At 46.4% G+C, this 14,552-nt stretch overlaps 1 non-coding gene across 1 annotated transcript; it reads left to right on the plus strand.

Annotated features, from left to right (window-relative positions):
• Positions 1–1,066: 1,066 nt before the first annotated feature.
• On the plus strand, positions 1,067–1,139 carry TRNAV-CAC. Its single transcript has one exon. It is a non-coding gene; the product is annotated as a tRNA-Val (tRNA).
• Positions 1,140–14,552: the final 13,413 nt, after the last annotated feature.

Here is a 14,552-nt window from a genome sequence, read left to right on the forward strand (position 1 = left end):
CTGCTGTTCAAGTAACGTCTATCTAAAGTGTCTGACCACCTTAAGGCTACCCCTAGGTGTTTACCAGAGAACGCCAAAAGGCCGGTTGGACTTGGCTACTAGGGACCCAGGCTAAGTCTACCGAGTACGCAGGCAGAAAACAGGTGTGAGCTCATAGGCAACACACCTATCAGAAGCCAAGGAGTAGCAGAAGAGTAAAACAACCAGAGTCTAAGCCAGGAGAGTTAGCATAAGTCAAAACACAATACGGGTGTTAATCCAATAACAAGGCAAAGAGTAAAAGCCAGCAGATTCACTAGAAACCTAATCAGTAGACAAGGGGTAAATATTGAAACAGGTTGAGGTCTATTCACTGGAAGGTCCAACAGAAATGCAGCACTCTTCTCAACACACACAGCAAACAGGAGCCTGGAAAACAAAAAGCACAGGCCCTGACAAACAGTAAGTGTTTGACTTAAATCCCCCACCTAGTTCTGGGATTGGATACCCAACCAGGGAACCGATTGGCCCAGCGTCCAGACTCACCGATAAGTCGATCATCCGGGTCTTGGCTGGTCGACGTGGCAACCCTCCTGGAACAACCATGCACAGGAACGTGGCAAGGTAAGATCCTGACAGGTACACTGCCAAACTGAATTCTTTGGCTCCATAAGCCACTTCAAACAGAAAAAAAGATGCTACTTAGTTATGTTATCCACATTACTATTCTGCCTCCGCTCATCCCTCTTCAAATGCTGCATCCAATGCAAACACCGGCTGTGACGTAATGTGCTGGTCTTGGGACATGTATGATGTCATAGCATCACACCGATAACCGATTGGACAGGGAGACGCAGAGCCAAAAACACATTGAATGATGAGTACGTAGGCCCCTGTGTGGGAACACCGTTGCTAGAAAAGCAGCGGAGGGGGACCGGGCAGCGACAGGGGATACATAAGGCGAATACTACATTTTCTTATGCTTGGACATCACACTCAGCAGTTTAGACCATCAGTCTTTTCTGCCCAAAAACCCGTCTTACTGCTATCCTTCTGAGGTAGTGCAGCTAACTTTGACACGAAGCAAGTTTCTGTAGTGTAGTGGCTATCACGTTCGCCTCACACGCGAAAAGTCCCTGGTTCGAAACCAGGCAGAAACATGTACATTTTTTTAAGCGTTGAAAAGCTCATGATGCATAATATCTAACCCCCACAACAAGTGATGGCATCTCTGCTTTCTTCCAATTTTAAATTACATTTACACTTTTTAGGGGCTATTGGGGTAAAACAAAAGAATGCAAAGCTTAGCTTTCATAAACACTAAGTGGGTATGGAGACTTTGGACGGGGCTTACACCCTGATCTTTTATCTCATCCAAATAATTCAGATCAAAGATCATAATAATAGTCAGATTTTTGTAGAATTATAGTGCATAAACTTAGACTTACCTATAGCTGTAAATGCTGGTCTCCAGGAACATTATAGCTAGTTTGTTTAAAAAAACATGTTTGACCGTTATGCCCAACTACATACCCAACATACCAAGCGCATGGCTGTTTCTGTAGTGTAGTGGTTATCATGATCGCCTAACACCTGAAAGGTCCCCGGTTCGAAACCGGGCAGAAACATACACAACCTGCTTTTGTTATTTCTTTCAAGATGCATGGGTGACAGAAGCCTCTGCCACTATCAAGCCAGATGCCTCTACAAAGAGAAAAAAGACACAAACCATGTGAAGTGACTGAACAACTGTGGAAACGTTTGTCCGTTGAAATGTAACAAGGAACGATCGCGTTTTAGCCCAGCCATGATAGACCGTTATCCTTTGAAAAGAAGCCAGCCGCGTGTAATCATCTTCATCCGATGGTCAGACAAAAGATATTTTGTTCAAAATAAGATCGTACGTGGGCGAAAGATCTTTCTTTGAAAGAACGTTCAAGGAAAGAGCTTTCGTCCATCGCCCTGGTTTCATTGAACGCGTACGGGCAGTTGGCTGTGTCTGTGAAACCAATGCTCACCAGGTGTTTGTTTGTTCATTTGCTGTTCAAGTAACGTCTATCTAAAGTGTCTGACCACCTTAAGGCTACCCCTAGGTGTTTACCAGAGAACACCAAAAGGCCGGTTGGACTTGGCTACTAGGGACCCAGGCTAAGTCTACCGAGTACGCAGGCAGAAAACAGGTGCGAGCTCATAGGCAACACACCTATCAGAAGCCAAGGAGTAGCAGAAGAGTAAAACAAGACTAATGCTGAAAAGGCATTAGATGTAGGATATTGCCAAAAATTGTTGTTTTTTTAAACCCAGATTATTATTTCAAGCTTGGATTTGAATGTCACAAAAGCATATATGCAGTGCTGGTGCGCTGAGCTTGCATAAAATGGCCGCCGCCGACCACTTAACTAACAGACGTATAAAAGTTATTTTTCTCTGTCACTGGGCTCAGGGCAGGGTAAAAAGATTGTGCACTGCACACACACAACAAAATCTATGTAGATCGCTAAGTTCAATTGCAGTTTTGATTAAAGTTTACTTCCTATTTTACTTCCTATTCTCTCCCTCACAGCATCAGCATCCTCTACCTACACTACTAAGAGCAGAGTGAAGTGCAGCGCTACGTGAATCCAGCTTATATAGAGGCTGGGTCACATGTTGCACTGGCCAATCACAGCTATGCCATTAGTAGTAGAGATGTCGCGAACATAAAATTTTCCATTTGCGAACGGCGAACGCGAATTTCCGCAAATGTTCGCGAACTGGCGAACCGGGCGAACCGCCATAGACTTCAATAGGCAGGCGAATTTTAAAACCCACAGGGACTCTTTCTGGCCACAATAGTGATGGAAAAGTTGTTTCAAGGGGACTAACACCTGGACTGTGGCATGCTGGAGGGGGATACATGGCAAAACTCCCATGGAAAATTACGTAGTTGATGCAGAGTCGGGTTTTAATCCATAAAGGGCATAAATCACCTAACATTCCTAAATTGTTTGGAATAACGTGCTTTAAAACATTAGGTATGTTGTATCGATTAGGTAGTGTAAGGGTTACGCCCGCTTCACAGTGACAGACCAAACTCCCCGTTTAACTCACCGCAAACAACCGCAAACAGTCCATTTGCACAACCGCAAACTCCCCATTTGCACAAGGTTGGATACCAAGCTAGCCATGTCCCGTTCCTTGTCCTTACTGACGTCATTGAAGGTCTCTTCCTCCACCCAGCTACGTACAACACCAAGGGTCCCCGAAAGGTGACAACAAGCCCCATGGGACGCCTGCTGTGGTTGGTCTTCCACCTCCTCAAAGCCACCTTCCTCCTCTGACTCCTCTTCTTCAGACTCCTCTCTCTGCGTTGCCGCAGGTCCAGCAATCAACGTCGAAAAGGCTGCTTCTGGTGGTGATGGTGACCACAACTCTTCCTCTTCATGCTCATCTACGGCCTGATCCAGCACTCTTCGAAGGGCACGCTCCAGAAAAAACGCATATGGGATGAGGTCGATGATGTTTCCTTGGGTTTGACTGACCAGGTTTGTCACCTCCGCAAAAGGACGCATGAGCCTACAGCCATTGTGCATGAGCGTTCAGTAACGCGGCCAAAAAATACCCAGCTCCGCAGAGGCTGTCCTCTTTTATTTAAATTAAAAAAATCTATTCTTACCAGTTTAATCTCTGTTTTGTCCCCTATCAGGGGCCGGTGTATGGAATAGATTTTAGGAATCGGGAGATGGAAAAAGATGGTTGGTCAGTCCTCTTACTTCCAATTTGGGGCACTGCGCGTGCGCTGTGCAATGTACTGTGCCACCCTATATGAGTGGTGTGTTAAGTAGTACTATTCCTATCAGTTTAATCCCTGTTACGTCCCCTATCAGGCGCCGGTGTATGGAAAAGATTTTAGGAACCGGGAGATGGAAAAAGATGCTTGGTCGGTCCTCTCACTTCCAATTTGGGGCACTGCGCGTGCGCCGTGCAGTGTACTGTGCTACCCTATATGAGTGGTATGTTAAGTAGCACTATTCCTATCAGTTTAATCCCTGTTACGTCCCCTATCAGGGGCCGGTGTATGGAATTGATTTTAGGAACCGGGAGATGGAAAAAGATGCTTGGTCGTTCCTCTTACTTCCAATTTGGGGCACTGCGCGTGCGCCGCGCAATGTACTGTGCGACCCTATATGAGTGGTATGTTAAGTAGTACCATTCCTATCAGTTTAATCCCTTTTATGTCCCCTATCAGGGGCCGGTGTATGGAATAGATTTTAGGAACCGTGAGATGGAAAAAGATGCTTGGTCGTTCCTCTTACTTCCAATTTGGGGCACTGCGCGTGCGCCGTGCAATGTACTGTGCTACCCTATATGAGTGGTATGTTAAGTAGCACTATTCCTATCAGTTTAATCCCTGTTACGTCCCCTATCAGGGGCCGGTGTATGGAATAGATTTTAGGAACCGGGAGATGGAAAAAGATGCTTGGTCTGTCCTCTTACTTCCAATTTGGGGCACTGCGCGTGCGCCGTGCAATGTACTGTGCCACCCTATATGAGTGGTGTGTTATGTAGTACTATTCTTATCAGTTTAATCCCTGTTACGTCCCCTATCAGGGGACGTGTATCGAATAGCTTTTAGACAACCGCAAAGCGGTGTCAATAGTTGACACACTCATGACATAAATTTTATTCCTCTATGCGTCAATCTTGGTGTAGTGATGACTGGGCTCGTTCGCACGTTTGGGAGATTGCAGGCGATTGCGGTTTTTCAAAGCCTATGGCCGTGCTGAGGTAGTTCAGTGACAGTTAAGTGACCCAGAAAACAATGATTCTGCAGTGTGGGCCCATTGTTGGCCTAGTAGGCTTTAATGATCACCTTAGATGATCACAAAGAAAATTAATGTTTTTTCTATGCAAAATTATCCAGCCGATCGCTTTTGGTCTGTTCACAATGAAGCAACGACCTTATCATCTGGGGTGTGCCAACATTGCCATTGCCAACACACTCATAGAGGTGATCGCTTCTTTGTGATACGCAAGCCCCTTCACCAAAACAAGGTAACGATCACAAAGGGGAATTGACACATGTATGTGCCTTTTTTTTTGTTTTCTTTTTGCAGCCACAGTGCAGCACCAGAGGCCAGAAAAATTAGGCATGTACACATGCCTGAAAAATCAGGTATTGTTGCAGCGGCCGGAAAAATTTATGTTTTCCAGACAGAAAGTGCACTAAAACATTGCAGCTTGAACCCTAGTTGGTGGCGGAGAAGTCACGTAAGTCTTCCGGTATGCAGAGATTAAATACAGCAGCGTGTGGACCATTTTTAGCCCAAGGCATCTCATCAGGCCTTTTTTAGTCAAATGCATACCCCACTGTCAGTCCCTTCGGGATCCATGCCTCATTCATCCTAATAAAGGTGAGGTAATCTAGACTTTTTTGACCTAGGCGACTTCTCTTCTCAGTGACAATACATCTTGCTGTGCTGAAGGTCCTTTCTGACAGGACACTTGAAGCGGGGCAGGCCAGAAGTTCTATCGCAAATTGGGATAGCTCAGGCCACAGGTCAAGCCTGCACACCCAGTAGTCAAGGGGTTCATCGCTCCTCAGAGTGTCGATATCTGCAGTTAAGGCGAGGTAGTCTGCTACCTGTCGGTCGAGTCGTTCTTTGAGGGTGGACCCCGAAGGGCTGTGTCGATGCGTAGGACTTAAAAAGCTCTGCATGTCCTCCATCAACAACACGTCTGTAAAGCGTCCTGTCCTTGCCGGCGTGGTCGTGGTAGGAGGAGGATTACTTTCACCTCTTCCCCTGTTAGATTCCCGTTGTGCTGTGACATCACACTTATACGCTGTGTAAGGCATACTTTTTAACTTGTTTTGGAACTGCTGCATCCTTTCCGACTTCCGGTAATTTGGTAACATTTTAGAAACTTTCTGCTTATACCGGGGGTCTAGTAGCAAGGCCACCCAGTACAGGTAGTTCTCCTTCAGCCTTTTTATACGAGGGTCCCTCAACAGGCATGACAGCATGAAAGACCCCATTTGCACAAGGTTGGATGCCGAGCTACTCATGTCCCGTTCCTCGTCCTCAGTGATCTCACTAAAGGTATGTTCTTCCCCACATACAATACCACAGGTACCAGATAGGTGACAACGAGCACCCTGGGTTGCCTGCTGTGGTTGGTCTTCCTCCTCAAAGCCACATTCCTCCTCTGACTCCTCTTCCTCAGACTCTTCCAGCGTTGCCGCAGGTCCAGCAAGCGATGCTGATAAGGCTGTTTCTGGTGGTGATGGTGACCACAACTCTTGCTCTTCACGCTCATCTACAGCCTGATCCAGCACTCTTCGCAGGGCACGCTCCAGGAAGAAAACAAATGGGATGATGTCGCTGTATGTGCCTTCGGTGCGACTGACTAGGTTTGTCACCTCCTCAAAAGGACGCATGAGCCTACAGGCATTGCGCATGAGCGTCCAGTAACGTGGCAAAAAAATTCCCAGCTCCGCAGAGGCTGTCCTAGCACCCCGGTCATACAAATACTCGTTGTTGTTGGAGCAGGCGGTCGAACATTAGGAGTGTTGAATTCCAACGTGTCGGGCTGTCGCAAATCAAGCGCCTCACTGGCATGTTGTTTCGCTGCTGAATATCGGAAAAGTGCGCCATGGCCGTGTAGGAACGCCTGAAATGGCCACACACCTTCCTGGCCTGCTTGAGGACGTCCTGTAAGCCTGGGTACTTATGCAGAAAGCGTTGTACGATCAGATTCAACACATGTGCCATGCACGGCACATGTGTCAACTTGCCCAAATTCAATGCCGGCAACAAATTGCTTCCGTTTTCACACACCACTTTGCCATTCTCCAGTTGGTGCGGGGTCAGCCACTGATCCACCTGTGCGTTCAGGGCAGACAGGAGTGCTGGTCCGGTGTGACTCTCTGCTTTCAGGCAAGTCAACCCCAAGACGGCGTGACACTGTCGTATCCGGGATGTGGAATAGCGCCTGGGGAGCTCGGGGGTGCAGTTGATGTGGAGCAAGACGCAGCAGCAGAAGAGGACTCAGCCGAGGAGGTTAGCGAAGAGGATGGAGTAGGAGGAGTAGAGGAGGTGGCAGCAGGCCTGCCTGCAAGTCGTGGCGGTGTCACCAACTCCTCTACAGAGCCACGCATTCCATGCTTGACAGCAGGTTTACCCAATGTGCAGTGTACGTGATATACCTGCCCTGACCGTGCTTTGCAGACCAGGTATCAGTGGTCAGATGGACCCTTGCCCCAACACTGTGTGCCAGACATGCCATGACTTCCTTTTCCACAATAGAGTACAGGTTGGGGATTGCCTTTTGTGAAAAAAAAATTCGGCCGGGTACCTTCCACCGCAGTGTCCCAATAGCTACAATTTTTTTTAAGGCCTCAGACTCCACCAGCTTGTATGGTAAAATCTGGCTGGCTAAGAGTTCCGACAAGCCAGCTGTCAGACGCCGGGCAAGGGGGTGACTCTTTGACATTGGCTTCTTACGCTCAAACATTTCCTTGACAGACACCTGACTGTGGGCAGATGAGCAGGAACTGCTGAATGTGAGAGGCGGAGTGGCGGGTGGTTGAGAGGGTGCAAGGAGGACAGCAGTGGTTGACGTGGCTGAAGATGCTGGACCAGGAGGAGGATGGTGGCTTTGAGTTTGTGTGCTGCTTGTACTCATCATGTGTTGATCCCATAGGCGTTTGTGATGTGAGATCATGTGCCTTCGCAAAGCAGTTGTATACCTAGGTGGGTGTTGGACTTCCCACGACTCAGTTTCTTTTGGCATAGGTTGCAAATGGCATCGTTGTTATCAGAGGCAGAAACACAAAAAAAATGCCACACTGCTGAGCTTTGCAATGACGGCATTCTGGTGGTGGCAACAGCATGCGTTGATTGGCGTGCTGTCTGGCTGACCCCGAGTGCCGATACATGCTGTCTGACTGTGCCAATAGCTCCTTGCGATGACCTCCCCCTGCTTCCAACTCGTCTCCTCCTCCTCTCTGTCTCCCCATCTGAACTTTCCCCCTGTTCATCTTCTCTTCTCTTGCAAAGGAAGCAGCAGCGGGTACAACATCATCATCATCATCACACCGTACGTCCATGTGTGTAATGCTGCCTGACTGAGACATAGCCCTGTTATCTACATCCTTTGGCAATAATGGTTATGCATCACTCATTTCTTCCAACTGATGTGTAAATAACTCCTCTGACAGATCAAGTTAAGCGGCTGTGGTGCTAGTGTTGGTGGTGGCGGCAGGCGGGCGAGTGGTAACTTGAGAGGTGCCCGAAGCTGAGCTGGAGGAGGATGGTGCGTCAAGGTTCCGAGCGGAAGGTGTAGAAAATTGGGTGTCCTGTGTTAGCCAGTCAACTATGTCCTCAGAACTTTTCGAGTTCAGGGTACGTGGCCTCTGAACACTGGCCATTATTCTAGGGCCAAAGGAAATCACAGCACCATGACCATGACGGCCCCTGCAGGATGGCCTGCCTCTGCCTGTAATTTTTTTTTAGATTAGTGGTACTATGCGTGCAAGGTACTGTGCCACCCGATATGAGTGGTGGGCAGTGGGCACAGTACAGTCTGTGGGCCTGACACACACTGGCAGGCAACTGCAATTGTATTACAGAGAAAAAATTATATTACTTTTTTATCTGCAAGCTACTGTGCCACCAGATATGAGTGGTGGGCACTGGCAGTGGGCACAGTACACTCTGTGGGCCTGACACACACTGGCAGGCAACTGCAACTATATTACAGAGAAAAAATTATATTACTTTTTTATCTGAAAGCTACTGTGCCACCAGATATGAGTGGTGGGCACTGGCAGTGGGCACAGTACACTCTGTGGGCCTGACACACACTGGCAGGCAACTGCAATTATATTACAGAGAAAAAATTGTATTACTTTTTTATCTGCAAGCTACTGTGCCACCAGATATGAGTGGTGGGCACTGGCAGTGGGCACAGTACACTTTGTGGGCCTGACACACACTGGCAGGCAACTGCAATTATATTAAAGAGAAAAAATGTTATTACTTTTTTATCTGCAAGCTACTGTGCCACCAGATATGAGTGGTAGGCACTGGCAGTGGGTACAGTACACTCTGTGGGCCTGACACACACTGGCAGGCAACTGCAATTATATTACAGAGAAAAAAATGTATTACTTTTTTATCTGCAAGGTACTGTGTCACCAGATATGAGTGGTAGGCACTGGCAGTGGGCACAGTACACTCTGTGGGCCTGACACACACTGGCAGGCAACTGCAATTATATTACAGAGAAAAAATTGTGTTACTTTTTTATCTGCAAACTACTGTGCCACCAGATATGAGTGGTAGGCACTGGCAGTGGGTACAGTACACTCTGTGGGCCTGACACACACTGGCAGGCAACTGCAATTGTATTACAGAGAAAAAATTATATTACTTTTTTATCTGCAAGCTACTGTGCCACCAGATATGAGTGGTGGGCACTGGCAGTGGGCACAGTACACTCTGTGGGCCTGACACACACTGGCAGGCAAATGCAACTATATTACAGAGAAAAAATTATATTACTTTTTTATCTGAAAGCTACTGTGCCACCAGATATGAGTGGTGGGCACTGGCAGTGGGCACAGTACACTCTGTGGGCCTGACACACACTGGCAGGCAACTGCAATTATATTACAGAGAAAAAATTGTATTACTTTTTTATCTGCAAGCTACTGTGCCACCAGATATGAGTGGTGGGCACTGGCAGTGGGCACAGTACACTTTGTGGGCCTGACACACACTGGCAGGCAACTGCAATTATATTAAAGAGAAAAAATGTTATTACTTTTTTATCTGCAAGCTACTGTGCCACCAGATATGAGTGGTAGGCACTGGCAGTGGGTACAGTACACTCTGTGGGCCTGACACACACTGGCAGGCAACTGCAATTATATTACAGAGAAAAAAATGTATTACTTTTTTATCTGCAAGGTACTGTGTCACCAGATATGAGTGGTAGGCACTGGAAGTGGGCACAGTACACTCTGTGGGCCTGACACACACTGGCAGGCAACTGCAATTATATTACAGAGAAAAAATTGTGTTACTTTTTTATCTGCAAACTACTGTGCCACCAGATATGAGTGGTAGGCACTGGCAGTGGGTACAGTACACTCTGTGGGCCTGACACACACTGGCAGGCAACTGCAATTGTATTACAGAGAAAAAATTATATTACTTTTTTATCTGCAAGCTACTGTGCCACCAGATATGAGTGGTGGGCACTGGCAGTGGGCACAGTACACTCTGTGGGCCTGACACACACTGGCAGGCAACTGCAACTATATTACAGAGAAAAAATTATATTACTTTTTTATCTGAAAGCTACTGTGCCACCAGATATGAGTGGTGGGCACTGGCAGTGGGCACAGTACACTCTGTGGGCCTGACACACACTGGCAGGCAACTGCAATTATATTACAGAGAAAAAATTGTATTACTTTTTTATCTGCAAGCTACTGTGCCACCAGATATGAGTGGTGGGCACCGGCAGTGGGCACAGTACACTTTGTGGGCCTGACACACACTGGCAGGCAACTGCAATTATATTACAGAGAAAAAAATGTATTACTTTTTTATCTGCAAGCTACTGTGCCACCAGATATGAGTGGTAGGCACTGGCAGTGGGTACAGTACACTCTGTGGGCCTGACACACACTGGCAGGCAACTGCAATTATATTACAGAGAAAAAAATGTATTACTTTTTTATCTGCAAGGTACTGTGTCACCAGATATGAGTGGTGGGCACTGGCAGTGGGCACAGTACACTCTGTGGGCCTGACACACACTGGCAGGCAACTGCAACTATATTACAGAGAAAAAATTGTGTTACTTTTTTATCTGCAAACTACTGTGCCACCAGATATGAGTGGTGGGCACTGGCAGTGGGCACAGTACACTCTGTGGGCCTGACACACACTGGCAGGCAACTGCAATTATATTACAGAGAAAAAATTGTATTACTTTTTTTTATCTGCATGCTACTGTGCCACCAGATATGAGTGGTGAGCACTGGCAGTGGGCACAGTACACTCTGTGGGCCTGACACACACTGGCAGGCAACTGCAATTATATTGCAGAGAAAAAATTGTATTACTTTTTTATCTGCAAGCTACTGTGCCACCAGATATGAGTGGTGGGCACTGGCAGTGGGTACAGTACACTCTGTGGGCCTGACACACACTGGCTGTCAACTGCAACTATATTACATAGAAAAAATTGTAATACTTTTTTATTTGCAAGCTACTGTGCCACCAGATATGAGTGGTGGGCACTGGCAGTGGGCACAGTACACTCTGTGGGCCTGACACACATTGGCAGGCAACTGCAATTATATTACAGAGAAAAAATTGTGTTACTTTTTTATCTGCACGCTACTGTGCCACCAGATATGAGTGGTGGGCACTGGCAGTGGGCACAGTACACTCTGTGGGCCTGACACACACTGGCAGGCAACTGCAATTATATTACAGAGAGAAAATTTTATTATTTTTTTTATCTGCAAGCTACTGTGCCACCAGATATGGGTGGTGGGCACTGGCAGTGGGCACAGTACACTCTGTGGGCCTGAAACACATTGGCAGGCAACTGCAATTTTATTACAGAGAAAAAATTGTATTACTTTTTTTATCTGCAAGCTACTGTGTCACCAGATATGAGTGGCGGGCACTGGCAGTGGGCACAGTACACTCTGTGGGCCTGACACACACTGGCAGGCAACTGCAATTATTTTACAGAGAAATTTTTTTATTACTTTTTTATCTGCAAGCTACTGTGCCACCAGATATGAGTGGTGGGCACTGGCAGTGGGCACAGTATACTCTGTGGGCCTGACACACACTGGCAGGCAACTGCAATTATATTACAGAGAAAAAATTGTATTACTTTTTTATTTGCAAGCTACTGTGCCACCAGATATGAGTGGTGGGCACTGGCAGTGGGCACAGTACACTCTGTGGGCCTGACACACACTGGCAGGCAACTGCAATTATATTACAGAGAGAAAATGTTATAAATTTTTTTATCTGCAAGCTACTGTGCCACCATATATGGGTGGTGGGCACTGGCAGTGGGCACAGTACACTCTGTGGGCCTGAAACACATTGGCAGGCAACTGCAATTTTATTACAGAGAAAAAATTGTATTACTTTTTTTATCTGCAAGCTACTGTGTCACCAGATATGAGTGGTGGGCACTGGCAGTGGGCACAGTACACTCTGTGGGCCTGACACACACTGGCAGGCAACTGCAATTATTTTACAGAGAAATTTTTTTATTACTTTTTTATCTGCAAGCTACTGTGCCACCAGATATGAGTGGTGGGCACTGGCAGTGGGCACAGTATACTCTGTGGGCCTGACACACACTGGCAGGCAACTGCAATATATATATATATATATATATATATATAAAAAAATATAAAAAAACAGACTGATGTACTAGCCCTAAAAAAGGCTTTTTGGGGTGCTGTCAGAAGGCTGTCCTTACAGCAGATCAGATGAGTCTTTGAGGACTGGAGTGGGCACAGAACACTGGCCTAGCTAACGATTTCCCTATTAATTCAGCAGCAGCAGCACTCTCCCTGCTCTCACTAACACTGCAGCTTCAGAATGAATCTAAGATGGATGCTGTCCTTGCTTTTTGATAGGAGGTGGGAGGGTCTTGGGAGGGAGGGTATGCTGATTGGCTGGAATGTGTCTGCTGACTGTGAGGTACAGGGTCAAAGTTTTCTCAATGATGACGTATATGGGGCGGACCGAACATCGCATATGTTCGCCCGCCGCGGCGAACGCAAACAAGCAATGTTCGCCGGGAACTGTTTGCCGGCGAATAGTTCGGGACATCTCTAATTAGTAGGCATGGCTGTGATGGCTTATAAGGGCACAGAGTTAAACACTTGTTAATTGGCTGCTCTGCAGTCTTTCAAAAAGCGCCATTAACTCGCCGAACACCGAACCCGAACCTTTACAGTTCGGGTTTGCTCAACCCTACTCATGATGCATAATATTTAACCCGCACAACAAGTGACGGCCTCTCTGCTTACTTCCAATTTTAAATAAAATTTACACTTTTTAGGGGCTATTGGGAAAAAACAAAAGAATGCAAAGCTTAGCTTTCATAAACACTGAGTGGGTATGGAGACTTTGTACGGGGCTTACACCCTGATCTTTTATCTCATCCAAATAATTCAGATCAAAGATCATAATAATAGTCAGATTTTTGTAGAATTATATTGCAAAAACTTAGACTTACCTACAGCTGTAAACACTGGTCTCCAGGAAAATTATAGCTAAATTATTCAAACAAACATGTTTGACCGTTATACACAATCACATACCAGACATACCAAGTGCATGGCAGTTTCTGTAGTGTAGTGGTTATCATCTTCGCCAAACATGCAAAAGGTCCCCGATTTGAAACCGGGCAGAAACATACTAAGGCCTCATGCACACGACAGCATTTTTTCTCGGTCTGCAAAACGGGGTTCCGTTGTTCCGTGATCCGTGTCCGTTTTTTCTTCCATTGTGCCTCCGTGTGTCCGTTTTTTTTGCGGACCGTCAGAAAACAAGGAATGGTGAAAAAAATTTAATTTTAATAACTCCACCCAGGATACTGGTATAAATGAAGGTCACCTGAGTTTGGTTTTGTGGCCATTTTCTGTAGTCTTCACAGAGTACAGAGGTTATTTTGGTTGCTTCTCTTTGCTGTATCACCATGTCGGATTCTGAGGAACAGGTCTTACTGCATTGGCTTGTTTCTCAGCGATGGGGACAGTGCACTCCTTTGATGGATGAGGAACCGAGTAGAAGGCGACGATTTTGGGTCCATCCGATTGTTTCACAACGTTACCGGAAAGGACACTTTCATACCCTCTACAAAGATCTGCGGCTGCATCCAGAGAAGTTCTATTCCTTCTGTCGGATGTCAGTGGGTACATTTGATCGCTTGCTGTCGTCTCTACGTACTGTCCTTACCTTCATGGACACCAATATGAGGCGCAGCATTTCTCCTGAGGAAAGGCTCATCGTCACGTTGAGGTAAGCAATATTTTACATTTAATGTTTCATCAGTAATGTGCAGTGCTTCTGTCAGGAGGAACATGTGCTAGAAAATGGCTGCTGTGAGACATGTGCTACTGTTTGCTGAAGTAACCTTTCTTTGCCCATAGTCTTTTGTTGAAATTTTTTGTTTATTGTTTTTTAAACCGTTAATCCCTGACACATAACATCCCAATATTGAAGGTTGTTTTTTCTTTAGTGCAAGTTTCAAGCTTGTGTTCAGCTAACGTCCACGAGCCACTCGCCAGTATTTTGTGAAAAATGGTGATTTATTCAGTCAGTCAGCCAGGTTATAGCAGGCTGTAACCTGCCTGTCTGAGTGAATAAATCATCTTTTTTTTCCGTCAACTTCTGGCGAGTGCTGCGGATTATTGTAGTGTCTGGAAGAATTGGGACCCTCGGTCAGGATCCCTATCTGCGTGCACCACCCGGCTTGAAGCCTAGATACCGGTCTGTATCCTATTTTGGAGGATTGAGGTGTTTTTCAAGGGT

This window comes from Bufo bufo, chromosome 1 (genome assembly GCF_905171765.1).
Source record: "Bufo bufo chromosome 1, aBufBuf1.1, whole genome shotgun sequence".
Classification (NCBI taxonomy): Eukaryota; Metazoa; Chordata; class Amphibia; order Anura; family Bufonidae; genus Bufo; species Bufo bufo.